General features: G+C 45.5%; 1 protein-coding gene and 1 long non-coding RNA gene across 2 annotated transcripts in view; one reads left to right on the top strand and one right to left on the bottom strand.

Moving 5' to 3' along the window:
• The window catches only part of LOC142258005 (uncharacterized), a 204,984-nt gene extending 192,582 nt beyond the window's left edge, over positions 1 to 12,402 (top strand). Inside the window, exon 4 of the long non-coding RNA XR_012727693.1 lies at positions 12,235 to 12,402. This is a non-coding gene — a long non-coding RNA (uncharacterized LOC142258005). The remainder of the gene's footprint in view (positions 1 to 12,234) is intronic.
• Positions 1 to 15,972, bottom strand: part of ANKRD34A (ankyrin repeat domain 34A) — a 37,800-nt gene extending 21,828 nt beyond the window's left edge. Inside the window, exon 1 of the mRNA XM_075330389.1 lies at positions 15,719 to 15,972. The gene's annotated coding sequence lies outside the window, so the exon portion shown is untranslated. The remainder of the gene's footprint in view (positions 1 to 15,718) is intronic.
• Between the last annotated feature and the right edge of the window lie 915 nt (positions 15,973 to 16,887).

Raw genomic sequence — 16,887 nt, 5'->3', positions numbered from 1 at the left:
AAAGATGTGTACTTTGGGCACTCTGGATATGGGAATTAACCTGACTGCCTAGAGTAGTGCATTCTAGAATACAGATGCAACACTAGAAAAGTCCAGAAGATGGGAGTGGACGTTTAGGGGACAATTCACCAATGATGGATAAATTGAGAAGAAATAGATTAGGCAGTACTAGAAGATGTGTTCTTTGGGCATTCTCTGTATTTAGAGAATTAACTGGACTGCCTAGGATAGCGCATTTCAGAATAAGCCCTGAAGACAAATGTGGGAGTTTACTGCTTGATTCACTAATGATGGGTAAATGGAAAGGAAATAGATTAAGCAATATAAGACGATGTGTTCTTAGAGCAGTCTGGATTTGGGGAATTTACCTGACTGCGTAAAGTAGCACATTTCAGAATACAGATGTAACAGGAGAAAACCCCTGAAAATGGGAGTGGGAGTTTATAGGGCCAATTACCAATAATGGATAAATTGAGAAGAAATAGGTTAGGCAGTACTATAATATGTGTTCTTAGGGTATTCTCTGGATTTGGGGAATTAACCTGACTGCCTATGGTGGCGCATTTAAGAATACAGGTGCAACACGAGAAAAGCCTTGAAAACGGGAGTGGGAGTTTACGGCACGATTCACCAATGATAATTAAATTGAGAATAAATAAAATAGGCAGTATTAGATGTGTTTTGGGGGCACATTGTTTATTTGGGAGACAAAGATGACTGTATAGATTAGTGCATTCCAGAAAACAAGTGCAACACGAGAAAAGCCAATGATGGATAATTGGAGAAGAAATAGCAGTATTATAATATGCATTCTTGGGGGACATAATTGATGTTGGGACATTACTCAACTCCCCGCGGTAGCACATTGTAGAAATATGGTGGGGTATGAGAAAAGACCTGAATTAACGAATGAGACTACTGCATGATGGATAAATATATTACACTAGCTGTAGTACCCGGGCGTTGCCCGGGATAGTAACTGTCTCTCTGTCTCTCTCCCATCTTCGTCTGTTTGTGTCTGACTGTCTGTCTCTGTCCGTCTGTCTCTGTCTGTTTGTCTCTGTCTGTTTGTCTATGTCTGTTTGTCTATGTTTGTTTGTCTGTCTCTGTCCGTCTGTCTCTGTCTGTTTAACAAGAAAGCAGCGGAGACACCATCACATGTTTCTCAACGCTGGCAGGAAACTAGCCAGGTCTTTCACCAGGAAGGTACAACCACGGGAAGGGCAGTCTCCAGTTAAGCAAACCACCTATGCCAAAACATGGTATCCATCCACAGACAGCTGTTTCGGGGTATTTGCCCCTCATCAGTGTGGAGTAGGAAACTGGCTAGTGGGAGCAATGCCTAGTAGAAGACTACATAGGTAAGGAGGGTTGACCTTAGGGAGATCAACATCCAGCACCGCGGAGACACCATCACGTGTTTCTCAACGCAGTGACTCTAGAGCAATGCCCCCTGGGAAATATGCAAAACAAGAAAGCCACGGAGACACCATGACATGTTTCTCAACGCTGGCAGGAAACTAGCCAGGTCTTTCACCAGGAAGGTACAACCACGGGAAGGGCAGTCTCCAGTTAAGCAAACCACCTATGCCAAAACATGGTATCCATCCACAGACAGCTGTTTCGGGGTATTTGCCCCTCATCAGTGTGGAGTAGGAAACTGGCTAGTGGGAGCAATGCCTAGTAGAAGACTACATAGGTAAGGAGGGTTGACCTTAGGGAGATCAACATCCAGCACCGCGGAGACACCATCACGTGTTTCTCAACGCAGTGACTCTAGAGCAATGCCCCCTGGGAAATATGCAAAACAAGAAAGCCACGGAGACACCATCACATGTTTCTCAACGCTGGCAGGAAACTAGCCAGGTCTTTCACCAGGAAGGTACAACCACGGGAAGGGCAGTCTCCAGTTAAGCAAACCACCTATGCCAAAACATGGTATCCATCCACAGACAGCTGTTTCGGGGTATTTGCCCCTCATCAGTGTGGAGTAGGAAACTGGCTAGTGGGAGCAATGCCTAGTAGAAGACTACATAGGTAAGGAGGGTTGACCTTAGGGAGATCAACATCCAGCACCGCGGAGACACCATCATGTGTTTCTCAACGCAGTGACTCTAGAGTAATGACCCCTGGGAAATATGCAAAGCAAGAAAGCCGCGGAGACACCATCACATGTTTCTCAACGCAGGCAGGAAACTAGCCAGGTCTTTCACCGGGAAGGAACAGCCACGGGAAGGGCAGTCTCCAGTCAAGGAAACCGCCTATACCAAAACATGGTATCCATCCACAGACAGCTGTTTCGGGGTATTTGCCCCTCATCAGTGTGGAGTAGGAAACTGGCTAGTGGGAGCAATGCCTAGTAGAAGACTACTTAGGTAAGGATGGTTGAACTTAGGGAGATCAACATTCAGCACTGCGGAGACACCATCACGTGTTTCTCAACGCAGTGATTCTAGAGCAATGCCCCCTGGGAAATATGCAAAACAATGCATATTTCCCAGGGGGCATTGCTCTAGAATCACTGCGTTGAGAAACATGTGATGGTGTCTCCGCGGTGCTGGATGTTGATCTCCCTAAGTTCAACCATCCTTACCTAAGTAGTCTTCTACTAGGCATTGCTCCCACTAGCCAGTTTCCTACTCCACACTGATGAGGGGGCAAATACCCCGAAACAGCTGTCTGTGGATGGATACCATGTTTTGGTATAGGTGGTTTCCTTAACTGGAGACTGCCCTTCCCGTGTGTTACGGTTGCTGCGAGCACTGGAGACTATGTCCAGATTTCTTGCTACTGCACATGTGCGAGCGCTGGAGACTAAGTCCAGATTTCTTGCTACTGCACATGTGCGAGCGCCGGAGACTAAGTCCTATCTTGGAGCCATTGCACATGTGCGGGTGACATCATCGCTGACACGAGGTCACATGTCTCTGACACCTTCTATGCCGATTGGTCGCTGGTCATGTGCTTGTGATGCCTTGCTCGGTGATAGGCCAGCATGACGTCACTCCTGTCGTTCTGGCAGCGGATTGGCTCTGGTGTCCTCCATCTTGGATGAGGCACAGAGTCTATATAAGACCCTGACACACGCCGCATGGTGCTCAGTCCTCTTGGTTCATGCATAAGAGTAGACGCTCTGTGCGCGTTCCTCTAGGCATTCCTCTGTCTATGCTAGGTGAGCGCTACCGGCAGGGTAGCGTTCTTATACCTTACAGCTTCGGCTGCTGTCCGTATCCTTACCTCTTAGGGGAGCGGACATAGGCAGGTGCCTGAGGCACATGGTCTGGCTGGGCCTTGTGGTTCGACTCGTAGGTGGACGTTGCCGCTAGGGTAACGTTCCTTATACTGCGTCTGGCAGTTGTTCGTATCCTCGCACACTAGGGGAGCGAACAGAGGTAGGAGCTTTGTGCGGCTTACGCTGCTGTTCGTCTCTTTTGCACCACTAGAAGAGCGGACCTAGGCAGGTGCCATATCTAGTGGTTCGTGTCCTCACACACTAGTGGAGCGAACGCAGGTAGGAGCTTTGTGCGGCTTACGCTGCTGTTCGTCTCTTTTGCACCACTAGAAGAGCGGACCTAGGTAGGTGCCATTTCGCACACATTGCCTTTGTCTCTGTGATTATTAACAGAGATCATTCCACACACCCTCCAAGTAAGGGAGGAATTGCTTTACTTACTTATTATATCCTTCTGTGAGTTAACAGAGGTATTGCACTCTGCCATAGTCTGCAGCAGAGTCTTTGCACGGTGGACCCTGACTGTCTGATACTCCTTTAAGTTATTATCAGACAGCCCCCCGTAACACCGTGGCTGTTCCTTCCCGGTGAAAGATCTGGCTAGTTTCCTGCCAGTGTTGAGAAACATGTGATGGTGTCTCCGCGGCTTTCTTGTTTTGCATATTTCCCAGGGGGCATTGCTCTAGAATCACTGCGTTGAGAAACACGTGATGGTGTCTCCGCGGTGCTGGATGTTGCTCTCCCTAAGGTCAACCATCCTTACCTATGTAGTTTTCTACTAGAGCAATGCCCCCTGGGAAATATGCAAAACAATGCATATTTCCCAGGGGGCATTGCTCTAGAATCACTGCGTTGAGAAACACGTGATGGTGTCTCCGTGGTGCTGGATGTAGATCTCCCTAAGGTCAACCATCCTTACCTATGTTGTCTTTGTCTGTTTCTGTCTGTCGGTATCGCTGTCTGTCTGTCTGTCTCTGTCTGTCTCGGTTTCTGTCTCTGTGTGTTTATCTCTGTGTGTCTGTTTCTGTCTGTCTCTTTCTGTCTGTGTGTGTCTGTCTCGGTCCATCTGTCTCTGTCTCTTTCCCTGTTTTTGTCTCTTTCCCTGTCTCTATCCTTGTCTCTTTCCTTGTCCCTGTCTCTTTCCCTGTCTGTCTCTGTCTGTCTCTCTGCCTGTCTCTTTCCCTGTCTGTCTGCCTCTGTCTGTTTCTTTGACTGTCTGTCTCTCTCTCTGTCTCTTTCCCTGTCTGTCTGTCCTCTCTTTCCCTCTCTATGTCCCTCTGTTCCTATAGCAACCACTGACAGTTGCTATTAACACTAGAACTACTGAGGTAGTCATTTTGACTACTTTGCACCATGTATTTCTATATAGGTGTCTCGAGTCCAGCAGTTCTAGTGTTAATAGCCTGTAGCTCCCACCTCCATTCAGTTTAATGGAGGCAGGTTTTTTGGAGCGTAACTGTAAAGCGTGGTGTTAAATTTTCCTGTCAAAACATAGTCTATGACGTTCCCTGAGTCACATGGGGTGTCTGTGCAAAATTTCGTGATTGTAAATGCAACGGTGCGGATTCCTTTAGCGGACATACACACACACATGCACACACACACACATATTCACATACACACACATACATACACTCAGCTTTATATATTAGATAATAATATATATTAGATTAGTTCTTAGGTTTATTCCCCAAACTCACAGCATATCCTGACTGCCTCAGGTAGCGGATTCCAGAAAACAGGTGCAACATGAGAAAGGACTTGAAGACAGGAGAGGGAGTTTACATCATGACGACTAAATGGAGAGGAAGTGGATCAGATATGATTCACCAATGATGGGTAAATTAGGTAGAAATGCAGAAAAAAAACCCCAAAACAGATTAGGTAGTATTAGAATATGTGTTTTTAAGGAATACCATGGATCATAGATGTTGGGATTTAACCAACTGCCTGGGGTAGCCCATTGCTGAAATAGGTGGAGTACAGGAAAAGAACTGAAGAAACAAGTGAGATATTACTGCATGGTTCACCAATAATGGGTAAATTATGGATAAATGTAGAAGAAACAGATTAGCCAGTGTTAGATGTTGTGGTTGTTGGGAATAAATTTGGCTAGCATAGCACATTCTAGAAAATAGGTGCAGCTTGAGAAAGAGCCTGAACATGGGAGTGGGATTTTACTGCATTGACTTTACTAAGGCTGTTTTTGCTTTAAAGAGCTTGAAAAATGTTGGATACAGTCCAAGGAGATATCACAGTGTTAAACTTGTCTTTTCAGGAAAATGAAATTGGCGTTCCTTTTTGCAAAAATTTGTCAAAGCTTCTGAATTGGAATTCAAAAGATTTGCGCATCACTAGTGTCTATATAAGACAACGATACAGTATGCATATAACCATATCATAGGAAGGGGCACTAAGTGGTGGTCTTGTGTGCAAACTGTGATGCCAAATCCAACAGGGTCAATGATTCCCCTTTTAGAAGAAATAAGTGACCACACTAAGGCCAGCTAATTGTAGTAATAACCAGTAGGGCTCACAATATTATTAAGGGAGAACAAACCTCCTTGCAAAAGTTGCCTTGGTCATAGACCATAGACTTGGTAAGGAAACCCGCAGCACCAGGGTTTACCGTTGAGCTGGAAGACCAACGTTTCTGAATGCAGTTTTGTATGAAAATTCGGGCAATCAACATGCAATGAATAAAGTAGTTAAAAAGAGGCTAAATATAAAACTCATAGAACTTGAGATGATAACATCATATTGCCACCACTGCATCCCATAGATCACATATGTCACATTCTCCTTGGTTTTTACTTTGGCCGCCGCATAGTCGGTATCATCGGAGGGTGGAATAATGAAGAGAGGCTTCATACTTATCCTTCTGTCCTGATGATCTTTCAATAGTACTTGAAATGTGTATTGCTGTGAGTGACATCATCAAGGGCACTCGGCTAAATTGCTGTCAGGCATGGGATGCAATTGTAGACGATGACAAGTTTTTCTTTTCTGCTCCGAACTGGATAAGACTCACTGGTGGACGCCGGAGTGGAACTTATTCTTAATAATAAAAAGCCTTAATGACCAACACTAAATTTAAATATTTGTCCCTCAAGAAGATGTCCTGTTTTTCACTTAGCTGAACTGAAATATTTGCCTAATTTTCCCAATATGGTAAACCATAACGATCGCTCTCCACTTGAGAATATCTCAACTGATTAGACTTCACCATAAAGTGGTCAAAAAAATGTCCTCCTGCCGTGACCTTCTGCAATCAGCTGTAATCTGTGGGCAACTTGGCAGTAAAGTGGGCTTTACACGCTGCGATCTCGCTAGCGAGATCGCAAGCGATCGTTCCCGCCCCCGTCGGTTGTGCGACACGGGCAAATTGCTGCCCGTGCCGCACAACCTCGCTTAACCCCGTCACACGGACTTACCTGCTCTGCGATGTCGCTCTGGCCGGCAATCCGCCTCCTTACTAAGGTGGCGGTTCGTGCGGCGTCACAGCGACGTCACACGGCAGGCGTCCAATAGAAGCGGAGGGGCGGAGATGAGCGGGACGTAACATCCCGCCCACCTCCTTCATTCTGCATTGCCGGTGGAGGCAGGTAAGGAGATGCTCGCGCTCCTGCAGTGTCACACACAGCGATGTCTGATGCCGCAAAAATGACGAACAACATCGCTAATAAGCAGAAAACAATTTTTTGATTCAGGACGACCTCTCTGTGGAAAACAATTTTGACCGCTTTTGCGATCGTTTAAGGTCGCTCATTCATAAGTGTCACACGCTGTGATATCGTTAATGACGCCGGATGTGCGTCACAAACACCGTGACCCCGACGATAATTCATTAACGATATCGTGGCGTGTAAAGCCCGCTTAAGAGTTTGTTCTCCCTGCAGATCCTTCACAGAAGAAATGAAGCATTAGGCCTTGTGCACAGCTGCATTTTTGTGCGTTTTTTGGGTGCAGTTTTAGTCCCAAAACTGCATGCATTTCTTTCCACAACAAAGTCTATGAGATTTCATTTTTGCAGTGCGCACATTGCAGCTTTTTTTTGGCTGCGTCTTTGTGGAGACCACAAAGATGCAGCATGTCAATTCTTTCTGCATTTTTGCCAACATTTTTGAGCCCTTTCAGTCAATAGATTTGACTTATAAAACGCACTGGGAAAAAAACGCTGTAAAACGCGGCAAGAAATGCATGCCAAGGGAGCGTTTTGTTTTTTTTTTTAAAAACATGCATCTTTGTGGTCACCACAAAGATGCAACATGCGCACTTGACCTTATAGTAATCCGCAGATTGTCTGTGTGATGTAGGACAGGACAAGTCTTCCAGATGCTCTTTGAAACCGCTCTCCTCTCTGGACAAGAGAGGAAGATGCTAAACAAAGATATTCCCAAAATTATCTTAGGAACCTATTATCTGGCAGTTACAAGTATTATTTCCAATTTTGTAACTTTTTAGGACCAGTGAGTCTCTCAAGTGAGAAGTTTGGATTCCATTGTTAAGTGCATTGTTAATAATCAGACCAATTAGTGGAACTTCTACTTATGGTGTAATGCACTAAGAATCTTTACTGTACCTTAAGGTACTGTCACACATAACGAGATCGCTAGCGAGATCGCTGCTGAGTCACCGTTTTGGTGACGCAGTAGCGATCCCGTTAGCGATCTCGTTATGTGTGACATCTACCAGCGATCAGGCCCCTGCTGTGAGATCTCTAGTCGTTGCAGAATGGTCCAGGCCATTTTCTTCAAAGGTGATGTCCTGCTGAGCAGGACACATCGCTGTGTTTGACACTGTGTGACAGGATCACAGTGACTGCTGAGATCGTTATACAGGTCGCTACTGCGACCTGTATTGTTCCTGCATCGTTGGTAAGGTCTGACTGTTTGACATCTCACCAGCGACCTCAAAGCGACTTACCAGCGATCCTTATCAGGTCACATCGTTTTCAGGATCGCTGGTAAGTCGTTGTGTGTGACTGGGCCTTAAAACACATCGAAAGCAACTGGATGTTACTACCAACCCCTAAGAAATAGGACAGTAACATTCAATGATCTGACTTATCAACTACTATGAACATCCACTGGCAATCATCAATCAGAGCAACAACCACCCAAGATCTGGTTGAATGTACATGTTATGAATGGTGGGTCTTAACTTGACTTGCGTTGAGTAATCAACAATGCCTAATTTTCCCACTAGCGTACCAAATGATCCTTTGTTGGCCCAGACTATCACAGTAATGGGCCAAAAGGTTTAGAAAATAACCCAATGTAGAGACAACTATATGCCAGTAGGGTCTTTCTGTGGCACCCCTGAGTGTCAGATGCCACAGGGTACTACATCTAACCCCGGATTCCTGGAAGACCAGTGCCGGTAAACACCACAACACACACACAATCCACGCCTTTTTTCCCCCCACACTGGGGGCACTGGAACAAAGTGAATACCGGATTGGTAGAGACCAGCACCAGCTGGGTTGCAGCCACTCCAAACCAGTGAGTAAAGCACAAGTTAAAACACAACCCTTGTGTTGTCTGAATTCTTCCTACACCTCTGCATCATTATACTACAACCACCATCATCCACCCCTGGGGCTTAGCTCTACTTGCGGAGGGCAATCACATCTAAGCTGCCTAATACCACCAGCCCCAGCAGTGTGAGACTTTGCAGTGGCGGCTTTCCCCATATAGCCGCATACTGCAAGTGGCATCACGAAAAACACTTAAAGGGGTGGTTCACCCATATTTTTTATTGTCTAGATCGATATTATATTGAGAAACAATGTTTCTCTCAAATACCTTGTGTTGTCAATAGTGCCTGTGAGAGGCGCTATTGCAGACCGCTGCTCCCCGTCCAGTGACGTACCCGTCCAATGCTGCCTCGTCACATCCGTGCAGCCGGCTACATTCTGAGCCCATCTGCTCCCTGCTCCTCCTCCCTCACAGCACGTCTCTTGCTTGCAGCGTTCTGCGAGGAGGGAGGAGGGAGGGGGGAGCAGGAGACGCGCCGTGCTGTGCTAGGAGGGAGGAGGGAGCAGACGGGCTGTGACAACAGTGAAGCACCGCTCACAGCTGAGAGTCTGGAAGACTGTAGCCGGCTGCACGGATGTGACGTGTGCAGCATCTGACGGTGACGTCACTGGACGGGGAACAGCGGTCTGCAATAGTGCCTCTCACAGGCACTATTGCCAACACAAGGTATTTGAGAGAAACATTGTTTCTCAATATAATATCGATCTAGACAATAAAAAATATGGGTGAACCACCCCTTTAATTTTTATTTTTCCCTTTGTACAAAATTCCCTTTTTAAGCAACCCCCAGGGTTACGGAACCGGGCAACGGCCACCCGTGATACGTTCCAGTGAAAGCGAGGTCCAGGACCGAGTACCCCAAAGCCCTGTGGTGCATCAGCTTTTTGGCGTCACAAACAGGATTGGACTAGACCCGGTAACACCAGATGACGTGCGACTTGGGGACTGTGTTTGTGATTGAACTTGTGGATTTGCCCGCCATTTTGTGTCCGAAAATGAACTGCGCCACACAGCGAGCGGTGGTGGAAAGGTAGCAAAGTAAAATTCCGCCCCCTGGGAGTCACCAAGCCATGTGAAAACGAAACTGATCCAGGGAACCCGGAACCTTGCTGCAGAATGTTTCCGGCAGGAAAGGGAGAAGGAGAATGTCTACCCCAGGGGATCGCAGAGGTGAACCAGGCTGTCCCAGGCTGTGGACTGCGTAGAGGCTGGAAGCGGAAGTCCAGCGGCTGTGCTGGGTGCTGCGGGCACAGCAGCTCCAACTGATAGAGGAGTGGCGAGTGGGTATGATGGAGATGGTGGCGGCTATGCGGGCCCACGAGAACCGGGCGCCGCTTGCAGAGCTGTGGAGGGAGGACACGACACCAGAGTCCCCCCTGGTCTCACCGATCCGTCTGCCACCATCTTTCCTCAACCAGGCCGCACCACCACCAGACCCGGCCGTGAAGGACCAGGCCGCATCACCACCAGACCCGGCTGTGAAGCACCAGGCCGCACCACTGCCTGACACGGCCGCGACAGACCAGGCCGCGACACCACCAGGAGCCGCAGAGGAGGGCGCCAACTTGAACCTCGACGACCAGGTACCGCCCCAAAGCCACTGTCGGGGACCCGGCAGCAAGCTACCCGGTTCGGGAAGGCCTGGCTCCGGAATGGGAGGCCTCCGGATCAGACCCAGAGAAGTGAGCTATCATAGCTCGACTGAGGGTTAGTGTCGACGAGGAGACCCGGGATGCATGCCGGGCAATGATCACCCAGTTGGCCCGGGAGCTGGAGCAGCGGGAGGCTGAGAAGGCACAGATCAAGGCCCGTAACCTCCAGGACTAGCAGCAACTCCGGCGGGCAAGTAGCAAGGCCCGAGGGGCATTGTACCAGGGTGTGGTGGACCGGTTTAACCTTGTAAAGGGGTGGGGCTTCATTGCAGTGTCGGGACTGGGACAAGGGGTCTTTGTCTCCCAGCGGGATTTGAGGACCCACCTCCCAAAAGGACACCCTGCACGAGACTTATACCAGAGTGATGTGGTCTCATACACCCGGCACTATGGGGAGCAGGGCTGGTACGCCCTAGACGTGGTGAAATGTCCAGCAGGGGCCGCTGCAGCATCACCAGTCCCTGCTTCCATACCAGCACCAATTCTGCCCATACCACCAGGTGGCAGTAGAGGTGCACGGGATCAATGCGCCCAAACCCTGTGTAATGATCCCAGGAAGCCAGCTGACCTGGATTCCCCTTTTCCAATTCCCTGGTAGCTGAACCAGGTTGCTACCAGATTGCTTGTTATTTCCTGTTTTAGTTTAAAGATGTGTGAAGTTTAACATGTTAATATAATGCTGATAATGTTTCATAAAAATGGACCACCAGCTACTAGACTGGTAGTAGCAAAAACATTAAATGTAAATACATTGGAACCTCGGTTAACGAGTAACCCGATTTGCGAGTATTTCGCTATATGAGCAAAGCTTGCTGTAAATGTGTAACTCGGTTTACGAGCAAGCTTTGCCGTACGAGAAAATACCGCACACACTTCCGGTTCCATACTTTCACCGCGCTCTAACCCGCTCTTGCAGTCCGCACAAACACAAACACTCACAAACACACACAAACACTCAAAAACACGCACAAACACACACAAACACGCACAAACACGCACGCACAAACATATTATGCTCACCTTACCTTCCGTTCCATCGCCGGCCTCCCGGTTCTTGTAGATCGCCGCTACAGGATGTCTATCGAGTAACCATCGCGACGAGGGACGAACTTCCTGTGTCAGCCGCTATTCAAAGGCAGCGTGCTGACCAGTCAGAGGCAAGCGGCTCATACATTTGACGTCAGCTCGCTGGCAGCGGAAGTTCCTCCATTGTTGCGATGGTTACTCGATATACATCCTGTAGCGGCAAACTACAAGAACTGGGAGGCCGGCGATGGAACGGAAGGTAAGGTGAGCATAATATGTGTGTGTGCATGCGTGTATGTGCGTGTTTGTGTGTGTTTGTGTTTGTGTGTGTGTGGAATGGCACAATAGGGGACCAGGATGGGACATTGAACAAGTTGTGGAACGAATTGTCTGCATTGCAATGATTTCCTTTGGGAAATCTTGCTTTGTTATATGAGTAACTTGGTTTACAAGCACACTCCCAGAACGGATTGTTCTCGTAAACCAAGGTTCCACTGCAGTTGCACTAGTTATGCAAACTACCAGAGTAATACTACAGAAAATCTTTCGAAGAGGACCTATATTCTGCAACAAAGTCTTTTGAAAAGGAACCTTATTCTGCAACACAGTGTTTTGAAGAGGAAACCAGGGACTCTGGGTTGTGGGTGGCAGGAGGGGTGTCTCATGTAAATAAATGTTTTATTTGCAACGTTCAAGAAATAAAATGCCTTCCTTGCATGTGAAGAAAGTTATCAAGTTTTCTGCATATTAAAAAAATGTGATAATTTCTTGTTTATGTTTGCAGCCCGAGGACGTGCTGGGATTTACCAAGGGGGAATGTGTCAGGTGCCACAGGGTACTACATCTAACCTCGGATTCCTGGAAGACCAGTGCCGGTAAACACCACAACACACACACACACACTCGGGCTTAGCTCTACTTGCGGAGAGCCATCACCTCTAAGCTGCCTAATACCACCAAGCCACAGCAGTGAGAGACTTTGCAGTGGCGGCTTTCCCCATATAGCCGCATCTCGCAAGTGGCGTCACGAAAAACACTTTATTTTTAATTTTCTCTTGTACAATTCCCTTTTTAAGCGACCCACAGGGTCACGGAACCGGGCAACGGCCACCCGTGATACGTCCCAGTGAATGCAGGGCCCGGGACCGAGTACCCCAAAGCCGTGGGGTGCGTAATTTCTATATTAGGTTTTTTCGCATGCGACAAATCCTGAGTTTGCCTGGGACGATTCCATAAACTGGGTTATAAATGGAGAAAGGTTTATGAAAGCCAAGCTTGAAAGTAGAAGTCAGAGATCCCAACTCTGGTCATCAGTCTGATAGTAATATTCGGTACATCTTTTGTTTTGTAATGGACAGCAAGGATTTCATTCTAGAAATTTAGTTAGTGCTATAGATGAAGCGAAACGTACCGATAATCTGTATCCATAAGTTTCTTTTGCCAGGAAAATCTAATGCAGATACAACACCAATGAATCCAGAAACAATTAAAGACATTCTCCTATCTTTCCGACTGAGAGCCATCGGACTGGCGTGTTTAGGCTGGTTACACCAAAAATAGATTTGAGAATTGCATTATGCAAATGCAGCCACTCTGTAGGACAGATTGAAGGCAGGAGAATATTTTTAGCTGAGGTATAAATAACAACCAAGGAGCTAATTTCTGCAGTATATAGAAAATCCAATTTGAGAATGACACCATTTCGGATTATGACAATTTTTGGGATTGGAGATTAAGAAGAAAAACATCATGAACAACTAAAGTCTTCAGTATAGTACCAGCTATCTGCAGTGCCCCCAAGTCCTTGCACTTGTCCACCCATGATATCCTTGCCACTAATCCTCTTTGTCATTTGTTTTTCGAATGAAAAATGTACTCTTCTCCATGAGGAAGAAGATTGTGTCTCCAGCAGCTTTTGAAGATTTCAGTCCATTACTGAGGGTATGAACCAAACAGTACAGAGTTGGGTTATCAACTTTCCACTATCTATATGACTGAGTTTGTTGCAATGTCTTTTGATATTGCATCACTGCTTTAAATGAGTTGGCCACTTTGGGACAGTATGAAACATTTTGCAATTTACCTTTAGGTTATTACTTAATATACTTTGATTTTGAATCTAATATAGGGAATAAGCCCATGAACAGCTATCTTTATCTCCAAATGGCAGTCTCGTCAATATAATGGTAGCAGATTGGCCATGTACTTCAGTTTGTTTCCTCAAAAAACACTGTGCCTACCCTTAGACTTTACAGCAGGTACATCATTGACCACAAGAGACTGTACACGCTATACACCAACGGTCACCTTCAACCATATTCTGAATTTAACATTAGGCACCACAGAACCAAATGTAAATGTATCCCTCAACACTAAGAACAATTGACCTCAGATCAGAATTTCAATGATCACTATTGATCTGGTTCCAGAACTACCAATAGATACCATGGACCACTTGTGAATTAACCACTTAGAACCTATATCTCATTCTGAAATTAAAACTGAACACTAGAAATTCTAAATTATCCATTGGGGACTGCTTACCATTATTGATTAAGACTACTGATCACCATTGAGTAGGGTATAAGTTTACTTATAAACGCTGGGATCGAGACTTAGCTAACCAGCCACCACCAGGATCTAAGTTCTGTATGATTAATTAGGAATATCTCAAGCATCAGGACTGTGGAGAAGAAGCTAACACGAGCAAAACGAGTAGAACATAACATATTTAACTGTGAAATTAGGAAGTCAAGGTAGACAAGGTTTGAGGCACGTTTTTAACTTCTGTCCCAATGGTGGACCAGAGTTAATGAATTGATAAGGACAACATTGTTATCCAAGTTCTGGATTTAGGAAATCAAGGTTGGACAGGTATGAGGCACGTTTTTCACCTCTGTTCTAATGGTGGACCAGACTAAATGGATTGATAAGAACTACAATGTTACCAATCTTCTGTATTTAGGAAGTTAAGGTAGACCAACCAGGTTTGAGGCACATTTTTCATCTTTCTCCCGATGCTGGACCAGAGTTAGTGGATTCACAAGGACCACATTATTACTAAGTTCTCAATTTAGGAAGTCAAGGTAGACCAGGTTTGAGGCAAGTCTTTCACCTCTGTCACGATGATAGACCAGAGTTAGTGGTTTGATAAGGACCAGTTCTGGATTTAGGAAGTCAATGTCAGCCAGTTTTGCGGTATGTCTTTCAACTCTGTCGAGATGGTGGACCAGACTAAGTGGATTGATAAGGATCATATTGTCATATTGGTTCTGGATTTTCCACTGGACATCACAGACCCACATTTGGCTTAACTAGTAAATGCCAATTACCAGTCTGAAAGTTCTACAAATGTTTTAGTACGTACTGATAGTTTAGCCAGGACATTGAAATTTTTGTACAGGAAACTTTCCCCAATTGAATTTGATGCAAAAATACAGATGTGGCATGGGTGCAAACGTTTCCTATTTGCCAAAAATATCAATTAGTAATATCTAATGTCAATCTATTATTGCCTACTAATAGCCTCTTGTGATTGATTAGTGGTACTTCTATGGTGTGCACCTAAGTAGGTGAAAGAGTTGGTAAGGACCACCGAAGCCAGGAACCAATGTCAGGGAAACTTGTTTAGTGAGTGGATACACATACAAATACCCTCTTATTAGCTCTACGGATACGTGTGGGAACACAAGTGGCAATTTCTACAAGACGAGTACTTTTTAAATGCTAATTTTGAACAAATGTTTCCCTGCTACAATGAGAAGAGAGGCTACAGAAGAGGATGAATATGTGTCATTTTGTTCCATCTCTGCGTAAGAATAGAGCAGGCCTTTCCCATTTTTAGCAGCGCCTGCCTCCCACTCAGCTCTCTAGATACTGAAATAGAAGCTGAAAACATGCAGGAGAGAACAGACGGAGTTGTGAAACCCACCATGAAAAATGACAGCATGAGCTTACCTGACTGAGCATCTGCAGTAGGTGTTTTTAACGCTTGCATTGTCAGAGAGAAACAGAGTCTGAATATGAAGATATGTGATGTAGAATATCGTTAATGCTGCCTGAACACTTAGTAGAGTTGATCAGACCTCATAAGTAAATATTATGTTTAAAAGTAAGATATAAGAGGAATCCAATGGCTATTAGGGAATGTTGTTGATTTGAAAAGTAGTGACCTTCACATATGAGGTAAAGCCAAACTCTATTGATTGATGGCCCTCAAGATCCACATTGATATCAATGATTGACTATGACCCTTGAAGCCACATTACCTCTTTCAGGCTACATCCCATCCAAGCCTCTTTCATCCCCTTCATAGGGTGTTGCTGGTTCTCAATCTGATAATGGTGCATCAAGGCATCACTGTACAAGAAACTTTCCGGAGGTGCGGCCTTCAATGTTTCAGGCATCCCAGATTTGGCAATACTTCCGGTAATCTGAGAGGTCTTGCTTTTTTTCCAGAAGGCTCCCAGCCGTTCCAGGGGGTTTACCAAATGTGACTTCCAATATTTGTTATCTCTGGAGTTTGCCTGAAAGCAAAGCACACCCATTTAGAAATAACGGTCACATTCTGCTAATGGGCATTTATAAAGAGGGGGGGGGATTGTTAAGGGTTATATCCATTTCTGTGATTATTTTTTTTATTGTGCATGCATCAAAATATAAAATGAAGCAACATTCTTGTTAAAAAATGTTCTGCAATTTTTTTGTACTTAGCCCCTTTGTAAAAGTATGTGTATGCATGATTAACGATTACAGGGAAACCCTTTATAGTCAGTTCCTGCAATCATGTTGCTCCATTTCCTCTACTATCTATATGGTTGTTTAAGACCAGCATCAATGGAGCTGACATGAGTAATATGGGCCGTTTAGTTTGTATACCCATCTAAAGCTGAAGGCAGTAATGAGACCAATGGTTTGAGAAGTTGATTTCTGTCAATAATCCAAAAGAAGATAGAGGGCCACATATGAGTCCATGGGCCCTATTGATCAAAGCTATCTGTAAGGAAAACTGACCATGTTGCCCACTACTTTTATGTCTTCATTTTAGCAATACTATACAATTTTTTATCAATTATTGCAATTGAAAAATGTTTGTAATTATTGCATAACGCCTATAAATGTAGGAACACGTTACGTCAAACAATGCCACAGCAGTTCAGTGCAAGGGTAACAGTCCAGTAGTCATATAGTACCATTATTGTCAGGATAAAAGCCCCCAAACACATTGAAATATTATGACACCAACGATTTTCACTTGAACGTCCTACCATCTGATGTGTTATCAATGGGACCTTACGACTTCATCCCAACAGATGACGTCAAAGGGGATAAAAATGACATGGTATGAATTTAAATGCCTATTGTTCTCCAGGTAAATAAGTAAATAAGACGCCTGCATCTTCCAGCGCCTCTGCTATCAGTCTGCTGTCTGCCCGAG

Source organism: Anomaloglossus baeobatrachus, chromosome 12 (genome assembly GCF_048569485.1).
Source record: "Anomaloglossus baeobatrachus isolate aAnoBae1 chromosome 12, aAnoBae1.hap1, whole genome shotgun sequence".
Lineage (NCBI taxonomy): Eukaryota > Metazoa > Chordata > Amphibia > Anura > Aromobatidae > Anomaloglossus > Anomaloglossus baeobatrachus.
The sequence above is the reverse complement of the archived record's forward strand: the minus strand, read 5'-3'. Positions and strand labels throughout refer to the sequence as shown.